Here is a 13,767-nt window from a genome sequence, read left to right on the forward strand (position 1 = left end):
GCCCTGGCCTTGCTTTCCTGCGTTCGTCCCTTCTTCCTGCGTTCGTCCCTTCTTCCTGCGTTCGTCCCTTCTTCCTGCTTTCTTCCCTTCTTCCTGCTTTCTTCCCTTCTTCCTGCTCTCCTTTCCTCTCTTCTTTCCCTCTCTTCCTTTCCTCTCTCATTCTCTCCTTTCCCTCTCCTCCTTCCCTCTCTCCTTTCCCTTCTCTCCCTCCCGGATGCCACGTACCTGTTTATCCAAGGGTACCAGCGAAGGCAGCCTCCTCCAGAAGCTCCTGAGTAAAACGTTAATGACACCAAATGATGCACTGCCAAGAGTGCTGATGGGAATTTCATTGTTAAGATATTCTAACCCAGTTTAACAATTTAGTGTGCCTTTGAATGATTGGTTTTATGCCTCATAGAGTGACGCACACTGTTTTACGCTGTATTTAAGTGTCACATAACTTTCTCCAGCTGTTTTTACAGTAGGCTTTCAGTTTTGGTAGAGGCTAATACAGATTCTCCTAAATGTCTGTTCGCTAGTGGCCTTTCACCTTCTTAAGACGGCAGAATTTAATTATTTTTAGTTACTAGTTGTTGGGGAGGATGAAAGTTTGGTAAGGTATGTAGGCTTGGCAGAAAGATCTGTGAATGTAGAAGCTGGGGATGAGATAGAAATGAAAGCAAGTTTTGATATAGAATAAAAGATATTTTGCTGAAACAGTGATCGCTGAGTAACTGAGAAGGCAAAGGTTGGAGATGAGTTGGAAGGAGATTTTTAGGAGCAGGACAAAGGTATGTGATTACAAACAAAGACTTGTTTTTCACCAAGTAAGTAAGTCTCAAGAAGAGCATAAGTAAATAGAAAGCGTGTCTTTACCAAAAAGAAAGATATGGCAGGCAAACAAGAAATGTTGATGTAGCAAGAAGAAGAAAGGTCTAAGAATTTTCCACTGTAAGCTTAAATTGTAACTTACTTACTCTTGTGATTGGATAATAATGACTGTAATATGGTGATGGTAGTAGTTATGATAGGCTATAGGCAAAGGTAAAGGAATTGTGTATGGTGTTTATTGGTTGTTATGTATTAAGATACTCTGCAAAGAAAAGTATATAATGCTTTGTAACTTGAACAGAAAGGAGCTTCAGGTATGCCTACAGCTGGAGCTGGCAGCTGTAGGGCTGGCTCTGGATACCCACTCCCTGAAATGCTGTAACTTCGCCTATGCAATAAACAGCTTTCAAGAGAGCCGCCTGAAGTCCAGACATCCTTTGTGAAACTTTCTCCTATAACTAGTTGGTCAACATATTCGCCAGTACAAAGAGTTGCGTTACAAAATAACAGAAGCAATTCACTGAAATTTAAATTTAAGAACAGCTATTAGATAATGATACCCAAAAAGCAGCATTTGGCTTGAGATTTGAGTACTAACAGTACTTAAGGTATTCTGAATCCAGGTTTCTACGCCTGCTTTTTAAGTTTGCTATGACTTGTAGTTGTCATGCTGTTACACATGTTGGGAATTCCTAATCCCGTAGTACTCACACGTGAAGAGGGGAGCTTAAAGACAACTGTTTAGATGATAAAAATTGAGTCGCAGAAGTATGAGATGTTCACAATGCTTAAGCATAACATTTAAAACGCTTACTACTAGACTGGAAGTTGGGGGTTTGGGGATTTTTTTTGGTCTTCCACAAAGATTTTTGTCAGGAAGAAAGTGAAACAGAAGAGGGAAGAAACAAATCAAAACAAAAGGAGCTCTTACTTTGGCTGAAAGATTGACTATGAAATCTTGGACCGCACCCACCAAGAAGGGATCTTCATCTCCTGTTCTGGATCTTAGGGATGATGCAATTCTTACTTCCCACACAATAGGGAGTGAAATTACAGTGTAATAGCTTGGTTCTCATTCATAGTCAGACTGAAGAACTGCGTAAGTACTTTCTGCATTGAAATTAGACACAACTAGAAGAGGAAAAATAAAAAAAAAATCTAGTCAATTTTTTTTTTCCTAAAAAGGAGAAGTAAAACCAATGAAAAGGAGATCTGGGAATCTAAGCTGAAAATCAAGGACATACATCTTCCTGCAGATGAATAATAAATGTTTTAAGCATTTAAAACAATATAAAAACTTAGATGATAAATGCTCACAAAGTTAGTGTATGTGATAACAAATAATGACAATATCATCAGTAAAAAGCAAGGGAAAATGTCCCTTTTTTGGAAATAGATTTATTTTTCTGATACATTGGTGGCATTAATGGGACTCTAAGTCCCATTCTATCAAATGTTGTTAATTCCTTATGAAGCCTGGCTGTAGCTGTCTCTGTGTTGTTTACTGCTTCTGGCACACTGAAAGCATCAGCCTCAGCTACCACCAGTTTGTAACTCGATTTACTGAGCTCTGGCTGCTCTGTGGATTGATACTGGCCCAGAGAGATGAAAGTGCTCTAATCTGCAGGTTAGTTGTGTGGACTACAGGGCACAGCCTATACTATGGGATATTTAGACCATCTTTAATATTGGGTGTGTTCTCTTCTGCCCTTGTCCCCTCTTTTTATGCTTTCTGTGCTGAAGCTGGTTTCCTACCATAGACACTTGAGTTACAGATTCTCCAGAGGTAAATTGTGATATATCCCAAGGCTAAAGGTGAGATTCATCTCACCTATCTTTAGCCAACTAAAATTTAGCTGTCATCTCAGTTACTCATCTAGGGTCCCGTGTAGTTGACGGAACTAGATATGCATCTCCATGGGGTAATTGTTCCCTTTCTGTGGTTGGTGTCTGAGACAGATGTGATGGAACCCCTTTTGGAGACGCCTGTCCTATGCTTTGTGGTGGGAATGTGTATAACCGGGTTAGGCTAGAGACACAACGCCCACATTAAACCCGTGGCCACACAGTTCTTGCAGGATGCTGCGATCAGAATCCTTCACAGGGAAAGTGCTGAGGAGTCATTAGGAAAAATTGATGCTGAAGACCCATCTTCTAGATTCACAGGGCAGAGGCTGAGGACCTGTTGCACACATGGCCACATCAAATATGACTTCTGTGGCCATCATACAGAAGATTAGTCCATTTTACATTCCAGTAAATGAAAGCTAAACCACTCCCTCCTGTGAACTTGCAAACACAAAAGCTGTTTTCTAATCTACATTTAGATAACATTTTCTAACTGTAAATTGAGCTATCAAGGAGCTACTGTGGTATGTGTTTAAGTGACTGAAACCTCAGGGCTGTGTCAATATGTATGAGCTGAAAAACTGACTCTTATTTTAAAATGGTTTTTGAAGCCTTTGAATACATTATTTTAGAATTTATTTCCATACCATCTTCTGCTGTATGATACTGTTCAAATCCTTGGGAACACACATGCTTATTTTTTGTGGTTTCTGGCTTACAAAAGTCTTTTGTCCATCCTGGGAAAGCATGGTGTTAATCATAGGAAAATATTTTTACATTCCCTCTTTACAAAAAAATGAGAACAAAATGCTTTCTATCTAGAAGTAAATCCTATTCTAGTAAACTGTCTTTTAAAATGCAATTGTAAATGTGATTCTCTTAAACCTACAGCTAATTTGGTCCAGATTCACATCAAATCTTCTTAAAATGAAAACTGGTGTCTCGATTAAATCTGCTTTGTTTCCCATTTTTTTCCCCCCAGATATTATTTTTAAACCCATCAACCTTAAATTAAGCAGTAACATTTCAATGGGGAAAAAAGGGACTTTTTTTCTTGAACAGAACGAGAATTATTTTTGATTCTGTGAGAAGGGATATAAACCATGTGTAAACAACGGCAAAAAGGTGGGAAACAAATTTAGAAGTGTCTAGCTGTGGAAAATAAGAGGTCTGCTTAGATAGACTGGGGGAGGTGTATGAAAAGACCAAAGAACGAGAATTGCAGCAGGACAGCTGAAAAAGCCCCATAAAAGTACTTAACTTAAAAGAGGAAAACAATAGATTTATTTGTGAAAAATGGATTTGTCTTCCTGGGAACTTGGAGTAAACACTGTCAATGGCTTTAATTTTGTCAGACAGCAATGCCTGAGCTGATTGATCTGGGAAAAGACCAGAGGTGTTCAGGAGGTGAAGTGAAATTACCACAGCCAGGCATTTTCACACAGTGTCTCTCTTCAAACCTAGGCGGAAACCCAAGTACGTGTGGGAAAACCAGAGTATGTCATGCAGGGCTCGATGAGTGTTTCCAGGCTTGAGTAATGCTGTGGGATCGAACCTGGGAGGGCTTTGGGTCAATTAACTCCCTGAGGCAGAAAACTGCTGTGCCTGAAACCAGCAGGCTCTTAGTTTCCAGCCAGATGCAGATCCACACATGGACTGATGGAAGCACCAGGGGTTTGGGAAGATGGAGGGAGACCTAGTGAAACACCTGATGCTTGGGGGATTGAGGATGTGCCTTCACAGCACCACAGACTAAATGCATAACAGACCCCACTGTTTCAGTGTGCCCTCCCCTGTGCAGGGGTCATGCTGGGGAAAAGAGTCATCTCTTCACAAAACAAACTACTAGGGTGGGAAGAACCCATCTGTTTTCTTTAATTTTTAATACTGTCTATTGAGAGTCTCCTGAAGTAGCAATTTGGGATGACCCCTCTGCATGTGCTTAGTTTAGGAGAACTAATTGCTGGTAGTGCAATATTCCCACACGTATCTGGTTTCTGCTTTCACTCTGAACTGCTTTAACCCAGAAGTCTACTCCTTAGTACTTCATTATCAGGGCTGTCTGGAGTACTGGTTTGTTACTCCTCTAGAAAAATGCTAACCCTCCCCACCCCAGATTATAACTCAGGGAATGCTCAGTCTATATGTGAAAATAGGTACCCTGAGATTTCTTACATGACAAAAGTATTTGTGGGTGAGACACTTGAAATTTTGAAACTTTGGACCTATTCCCTATGAATTGTAGTCATACCCCTGAGAGGAGAAGGATGTTGAGTCATAGTGAAGAAAGGAAAGAAAGAAAAACTGAATGTTTTTTCTATTGCAATCATCCCAGAGGTCAGACGCAACCAAGACAGACAGATGAACAACAAAAACACTGGTTAAATGACTCAGAAGGTTAGGTTTTCTGGCATTGGACTGAAACAGTTCAAGAACTCCGAAAGAAAATATGGAAATAAAGTATATTCGCTTTTTGAGTCTAATGCCTGAAGAAAGATTAGTTTTAACATTTGTTGGTAGAAAGCTTCTGAAGGACTTTGGCTGTCCGAAGTGTGCTCTGAATATATCAGGACCAGAACAGAGAACAATGAAATTGCATTTGCTTTCAGAGGATGATAAAACATATTTTTTAAAAATAATTTTTAAATAATTTTTTTACCTTATGAACCTACTCTTTTGCTTAAATAAATTCTTCTTTATGATCACCCACCTTGCTTTCGCTACACAGAATGATTGCAAAAGTGAATGATGTATTGAAGACCTGACTAAGGCCGGAAAGCATACCAAAGGTAGGAGAGTACCATGCATTCAAACACAGCTAAGTTTTAATTTCACAGTATAAGGCTCTTATTCATGTATTGATCATGCAATGACTTGCCAGGAAAATGGTTTGACTGTTTGACATAGTCACTCTCCTGTTAAAGCTTTCAGAAAAGGGGATTCATTTTTCTGAGGTTGTACATTTCCCCATTTGTCATAACAGAGGAAAAGTTGATTCAGTATCTACTTCTGTCTAGAGCTGCACATTAAAATGCCCCACAACAGAGGCTGTTCAGTTTCTGGGATTCATTACCAAGTTGGAACCTCAGTTGAGAAACCAGGGTGATTGCTGTTTTTTTTGTCACTGCGGTGATCCAGTAAGAGGAGGGAGCCAACCTTCACCCATCTGCTGTGTCTATCTGGATTGCCTTCTGTTCTCAAGACTGGCCAGTCAGCTCATCATGGGCCTGGGTGTGACTGCAAGTCATGATGAGTCATGGTGTAAGTGCACAACTCTACTGAAGGGAAAATGAGGCCAATTTTAACTCTACTTTTGATTTTATCTCCAGGTTAGTTCTGTGAAAGTCACCAAAACTGCTACACACAGCAAAAAGTAACCTAGTGCAAATCAGACACAGAAGGAGATATTGCCATCAACATCCAAATTAAAAATTAAATTAAAAAAAAGGAGGAAAAAAAAAAAGAGAGAGAGAGACATAAACCTGCAATTCTCTGTACTGGCTCTGATAGCTTCTCAAAACCAGATCACTGGATGATGCACAAACTAGTGGTTGGTGCTTGTCAGAGGACGAAAGTTGCTGGAAACAGCAAGTTGACAATTGGAAAGTGCGCTTGCAAATCTGGAACTTGTTATAGAACTGATGGAACTGATTATACAGTGTCATTTCCTGATAACTTGATTCTTAGCTAATTTTTTGTCTTATGAGGTACAGCTTAGCGCACAATAATCAGCGAATTTCCTACTGTTCATAATTTTCCTCTCCCTCCTTTGTACAGCTCAGGATCCACACCTTAGAAGTCTGGTTCTACCAGGACTTGAGGAGACCTACAACCTTCTTTTAGAAATTTTTGGAGTTGGGTTTCTCACACTGAAGCAGGAGCTTCTTGAAACCACTGTCAAAGCTTATTTCAGGAACAGTGTTTCTCTTCCCCTTTCCCTTCACAGAATCACAGCATGGCTGAGGTTGTAAGGTACATCTGGTCCAAATCTCCTGCTCAAGGTGGGCCACACAGGGCCCAGGACCATGCCTAGACACTTTTTGATATCTCCAGGGATGAAGACTCCACAGCCTCTCTGGGCAACCTGTGCCAGTGCTTGGTCACCCTTACAGTGAAAAGGGATTCCCTGATGTTCAGATGGAGCCTCCTGTGTTCCAGTTTGTGCCAATTGCCTGTCACTGGATGCCATTGAGAAGAGCTCATGTCCATCATCTTTATACCAACCCTTCTGGTATTTCACCTGTTAAGATCCTCCCTCAGGTTTTGCTTAACGGTGATGAAGTACCAAAGGAAGGCTGAAGTAGGCCAAGATGCCTAGTGAAAGACATATCAGCAAAAATCTCTGGCGCTGTTCTTGCATGATTAAAACAATTTTGAGGCTTGCTTTTTTTCAGACAAACCTGTAAATGCGGTGCTTAATGACAATGCAGGTCTTGAGTGTTTTTGGAACCTGGTTGCTCTGGTAAGCCAGAGCTTACATAGCTTGGGACCTTTTCAAAAGAGTCTGCAGAAAAACACCTGAAAAAGTCCTTGAAGGCTTTTTAAATACATCCTGGGTTGTGCAGCAGCCTACTGTTACAGTATGTCTTGGAGATGGTTTGATATCCAAAATGGACAAATGTATGTTAGGCTTGAGTGCAGTGGTGAAAAGCAGCCTGTGAGTATGTTGGTGACAGTTTCTTTGCAAATTTTGTATCTTTCCTGAATTTGGCCCCTATGTCTTGTTTGCAGAGCTCACACAGGGTTTTCAGTCCCCAGGAGAGACCGGCTTAGTTATGTTTGCTGCTTTACCCCTCAGCAAGTGTTTGGAAGGTTGAGGAAGAGGAAGGAAGGCAGAGGAAGTGAACGGCTGCCACACTACCAAAAGGCTGGGAGATAATCCAGTTTTTGTAGGTCCTTCTTTGCCCACAGACTTACTTCCTGATAAAGAGACCTACGAACTTGAATTTCCTGTAAGATGTTTCCCAACTGTTGTTTTGCTTAGGAGATTAATTTTCTCATATTATTTCCCTTGCCACTGTGATTCTTTTCTCCAGTACAAAATCCTCCTCTTTTTATCTATCTAGCAAATTCCAGCTGTATTGACTCAAGGACTGTCCTACTGGGTAGCTGGTTGTAGTAAGGCTTTGTGTAAGACTTCTGTCTAGGGGTGGGTGTACTCCCCAAGAGCCTTTCTAAAAGGATGTGACCATTTACAGGACCTGCAGAGCAATCTTCTCTACCTGCTTATGCCAAGCACACTGCTACTCTTGGGGCTTCCAGAGGAAGTGCTTGGCAGAGCAGCCTGCTGCTGACCAACCTCTCAAAATGCCCTGGGCCAGCGATGTTCTCCATAGTGTGTTGTACCTGTGCATATCACCTACATCTCCTCATGTCCCTCCAACTCAGAATAACTTGGAAAGTTTGGGATTCTGGAGTTCAGGTGGAGTTTTGCAAGTTAGGGTCAACTTGTTTACATCTCTGCTTGCAGACACAGCAGAGCACAGTAAGGTTTGGACCTGATAAGACACAAGCCTTCAGCTCTGAGTGCTCCCTCACATGCCTTAGATGAATCAGAATTAGATGTTTTTCTCTGAACATGAATTTAATAAATACACGCAGAAATTGCATGTAAATACACAGTAGTGACCCCTGCCTTATTAATAGCTCATGAGGTGTGGATGAGGGTGAACAATACAGGAGCATTTTTAACAGTGCTTCTGAAGTTAAATAACAAATGAAACAGAAGCATTTGGGAATGCAAATGAACTGCCACTGCAGCTGGGAATGTAGGCTTTGGGACTGGCACTTATAGCCTATGTTAATAGTGTTTATGCAAAATGATACAACTCTAGAGTTGTGAGTTAAATACTCCAAAGGGACAATAAAATGGAATATAGTATGGGCTGAGTCCCTCTTCTGCTAAGACTAAGACATTAGCTGAAATTTAAAGTGATATTTAGATAAAACACAGTTTGAGGTTCTGCCCGTTCGGTCTCTCATTGTCCATTGCCTGTTTGACTGAGAGAGGTCGTGTGTCATCACAGCCATGCTGATTGGGATTAATAGCTGTTCTTCTACCAACAAGAAACTTTTAACTGTTTTTATGTTGCCAGCAGTTGTATTTGTAAGGACATGATGACTAAGCTTCACATGTTTCTATTAATATAAAGTTGGCTGTCATTGATATCAATACTTGCTGTTGCTAAAGTGAGAAATACTTTTGATAACCACTTAAAAATTTCTAGAAACTTCTCAAATGTACATTTGGATATAGATTTGGGTTTAAAGGTTCTCAGTTGCACAAGGCAAAGGAAAACTTTTTTCTGTCGAGACATGAGCAGCCTGCTTGGGTTTTTTTGTTACTTGCCAATTGCAGTGGAAATGATGCAGCAGAAAAAAACTGCTGAAGAGTCAGTTGTATTTTCTAGGTACTTTCTGGTTTTGAAATAACACTATCGATTATCACAAGTGCTGCAGTTGTTTGAACTCAACTGCTGCCAAGTTTTTACACTGTTGATGCTGGTCAGAATAGAGAAATCAACATTAGAAGCAACTTCTTAACTCCTATCTTGTTATTTTCAATATTAAATTAAAAATTATATTTAAATTAAATGTCTCATTTTCATGATCTTTCTCAAATTACAACATATCTTAAGAGTAGTGTAAAGAATAATGTGTATTGGAGAGCAGTCTGCTGCTGCTGCTGCTGCAGAAAGCTGTGATTTACCAGAACAGGTGGACAACCAGAAGGTCATGAGTTAATATGCAAGGTGACACAACTCCACTGGTACTATAAATCCCCTGATGAATGATAGTAAAGAATACATTTCTCTCAATCAAGAAAGACAGCATTTTCATCAGATAAAGCCTGTGATGGTGGTCTCTGACAAAGAAAGCATGGTCATATACTCATAGAATCAATCACAGAGTATCCTTAGCTGGAAGGGACCCACAAGGATCTTTGAAGTCCAGCTCCTGACTCTGCACAGGGTAGCCCCAAGAATCCCATCCTGTGCCTGAGAGAGTTGTCTAAATACTCCTTGAGTTTTGTCAGGCTTGGTGATATGACCACTGCCCTGGGGAGCCTGTTCTTACAGGCTCTTAGTCTTAATTTGAAAGCAAGTGCCCCCGGGAAAGCAGAGCACACCCACATCCCAGGAACTTTCCAGGGGGTTGCACAGCTCAGCCTTGGGGGGCCCTGCTGTGCTTAGTGTCTCACGGGGGTCACTGTATTAATCGGGGCCTGGGGACCCACCTTCACTCCTACCCTAGGGTTAGGTAGGGCCTCTAGCTAAATAATTGGCAAAGACATTAGTAAAAACTTGTGTTGCACAATGAAGAGTGTACATTTTATTTGCAAGTATTGCTCTTCAGTGATTCTTCTGGGGAGCTAGAAGAAGTAAAATATTAACTGGGCTGAAAGGGCAGGGAGGCAACTTCATAATAGCTGGTGTGTTTGAAACACTGAATTTGATAAAGCAGTTCAAACAGCAGCCCTGAGCTGGTGACAGAGTAGCAGCACAACTGCAAATACTGCTCTGTGGGAGAAGTTTGGAAATATGCCTGGGTGTATCTAGGTATACAAATACACCTGGTTTTCTGAAACTGACCTCCAAAATGCAAAACTATGCAGTATGTTCCTTGTTTCTCCTGAGCACAGCTCGATTTGCTCCATCCTTCCCTGTTTGACCTGAGCATCTTCTCAGTGCCCCCAGCTGTGCACTCACAGAGCAGCCACAGCCCAGGAAAGCTGCTGCCTCGTCCCTGATTAAGTGCAGTGCTTGAGTTTCAAGGTGCAGGAGTGGCATTTCCAATCTCCTCAGTCTGTGAGCACAGGTGAAGCCCTCTGATGAAATGCAGCCCTTTGCCTTCCGACTGGGGCACCTTGCTGGAAACAGAAAGGACTTGGCCCCTCACCCTTGGCCCCTTCACCTGTGAATTATATTTCAAAAATAGAAGTACAAAATTTAGGTGGAGAGCTCCAGTACCCAAACATTAGTGTTCCGATTCCTGTTTGCTCTCCACCTGCTCACAGATTTTGCAAAAGTTGCTGGGAAAGGACCCATTTGCAACAGGACAGGATCAGGGTTCATCCTCTGCCTATATCCTTTGACTTCCTCAGCCTATTTTCTGGTGGTGGGACACTGTCTTTGAAGCTGACAAGACTTTCCATTACTTTTCTCTGAGCATTCTTTGAATAATTTTGGTAGAAATTACTAAAAAGTCACAAATAACAAAACTGCCATCACCAGTTTTCCGTAACTCTTCTCATCTACTTCTGATCATTATTTCTTCAGACATTAGTCTGTTTATGTTGATCAAACACTGCTCTTCTGAACACATCACCTGGATTTCATTTTAATCCATGTGCATTATTTTAAGCTTGGAATTAATGAGTTATAAATACAGGCAGCAGGCCATTAAAAATGTGATAATTAGCTTGGATTAAACTGAGCTTTTTCAGATGTTGGAGTTTCAAACAGCAAAATAAAACATATTGTCAACTGTGCTAGCTAACTTTCAGATCCAAGATGTCCTTGATTCATTGGCTACATGGCCATCATAGTTGAGCAAGTATTATGGGGGTGTGTGTGTGTGTGTGTGTATAATAATGAAGCTTTTTCAGGGAAAAAAGGGTATTTAGGTAGATAAAGTCCTGGAATATCCTTACAGCGAAAACATAAAGTTTAACCACTGATGGAATGAATTTGAATTAGTTAACCAAAAACTTATCCAGAAAAAGAATGAGAAGTGCTGAGAAAGGTTGTGCTGTTGTCTGTTGAATTTAAAGTCAGCATGCTTATAGAAGCTGTTGAAGTACAAAATATCTTTGCATTATCAGATAAAAGCAGAAAACAAACTTCTAGGAAAATGAATTCCAGAAAGGAAAGGTGCCTCCAGACTATCAATGTCAAAGCAGACATACCAGAGACAGAGTCTGCTCCCTACCCTACAGGCAGTGAGAGAGAAATCAGCTTATACTAGGGAGAAAGCCTGTTGCTGTTAGTTAAAAAAAAAACAAACAAGAAAGGCATTCGAAAGAGCATTGAGGAAAAATAAATCAGCCAGTCAGTAAGAGATTGGAAAGCAGAGTAATTATAAAACAAGTAGTTAATTGCTACAGACTTGTACAATTGGGGGAAAAGATACCCATTAAGGAAGTTAATTGACTGTTAATAAATTAAGACAGTTGTGTTGCTACCAACAAATTCTTTTTTTCTTTTAATAAAACACTGGTGTGGGTATTAAGTTAATTTTCCTATAAAAAGAGCCATCTGACAGAAGGTAGGAGCAGTTCTAAAGCAAAACACAATGAAATAGTTCAATTAAAAAAAGAAAATGAGAAACAAAAATTCTAGCAGAGAAAGGTAACAGAAAAGTTCAGCCCTGAGAGCATTAGTAAACAGCATTAACATTAAACATTTCAGCTTTATCAAAAAGGACTGTTGGCTCAGACCTGATGCATGGTTAAACTGCTCACAGGGTTTCCAGAAATTAGGCAGAAGGAAAGGTGAAACTGGAGATGACTTCATGGAGTGCATAGCCCAGCTTTAAAGAAAATTAGTAACAAGAACAAGGAAAGAATCACCTGGAATAGCAACTGAAAAAAATAGTATTCCAGATCAGCTGTCCAGAGTTAATGGGCAAAGTGGGCACAGCAAAGGATGCCAGGCAGCCCAGGCACTATGCCTGCATGCATCTCTCCTTCCCTTCCTTCCTCCCTACCTCTCTTGAGGGTCTGTTCCTGCTTGGAGTCCCCAGGAGCTCCTGCAGCACTAGAGATGAATCAGCAGGTGTGTCCTGGGGATTTTGACCCTACAGATTGGTTCTGCAGAGGAAGATTGGTAGGAAATCACTGCATGCTTTTCTCCTCCTGTTCTCTGCACATGAATGAAATGGTGCCAAACAGTTTTCCAAGGAAGTTCCGAAAGACCCACATACACTGTCACAAAGTTTATAGTTCACATCTTTCCAGATCTTTATTACTCTGCTAAGTCTGTTCTTAAGCTGAGACATCACCAAAACCTTCTGGAGGTCAAAGAGTGAAGAAGAGCAAACTTGTTTGTAGGGTACATTTCCTACATTTCTGAGCTCAGATCACCAAACAGTAACATTCTTTCAGCATGTTGTGAAAGCAGTGTCCTGCCCCTGATCAGCCATCTTTCTCCAGGACTTCTACTTACTGGAAGAAGCTGCAAGTTGAACCGTGAAAAAGCTCAAGTTCTTCTTGAATATCCTTGTCCATACAGTATAGACAACTGTCAGTTTGTGTCTCATACTGCTTCATTGCAGCCACACAGTAATATATTTCTTAAAACTGTTGCTTCTTTTTAGTGTTTTTTTTTTTTTTTTTTTTTTTTTTTTTTATTTTTTAGAGTTCTCTGGAGCTGCAGGAGCACTTGCCCTGCATGTTTTAAATCTTTTGGGCTTCTTCTTTGCTTCTTTTTGCTTCTTCTTTGATAGCACCTCTGGAGCCCTGGTGACAAAGGGCCACATTTTCTATTCTCTAAAAACTTTGCTGCATTTTCCCAGATACATGAAGAGCAACAGGCAGAATCAGCAGAGCAAGTTGTGGAGCAGCTTTCGCTCTGCTTTGCCCTGCAAAAGTTGGAGGTGACTCCATAAGGAACAGAGGTCACACAAACCTGCTGTGCTGTGTGTGGCCCACAGTGGGGCTTTACATCAGACCCCCAGCTTCAAGAGAGCGATGACTGCAGCTTCACAGACATAACATAAGGATTTGAAGTTTCCTGTCCTGTGTTGTGTTTGTGCCTGTGCCATATCCACCTTTGTGTGGTTGGCAGAATAATTTGTTGATAAGTACTTGGTTTCGAATGGTTGTTTCAAGAGAAGCCAAAACAATATGGTGCTAATGCTACTCAGAAACTGAGTTTTAGGTACTTTTTATATCCACATAACATGACTTGGAATACCAGGAGTCTCAGTCTTAACAGCAGTCCCAGAAGGCATTTGAGTGCAGAGAGCCAAGTTTTAATTGAATCATAGAACCATGGAATGGTTTGGGTTAGAAGGGACCTTAGAGCTCATCTTGTTCCAATGCCCCTTCCATGGGCAGGGACAGCTTCCACTAGACCAGGTTTCTCCAAGCCCTGTCCAGCCTGG

The sequence above is a fragment of the Corvus brachyrhynchos genome, unplaced genomic scaffold (assembly GCF_000691975.1).
Source record: "Corvus brachyrhynchos isolate BGI_N302 unplaced genomic scaffold, ASM69197v1 scaffold3, whole genome shotgun sequence".
Taxonomy (NCBI): Eukaryota; Metazoa; Chordata; class Aves; order Passeriformes; family Corvidae; genus Corvus; species Corvus brachyrhynchos.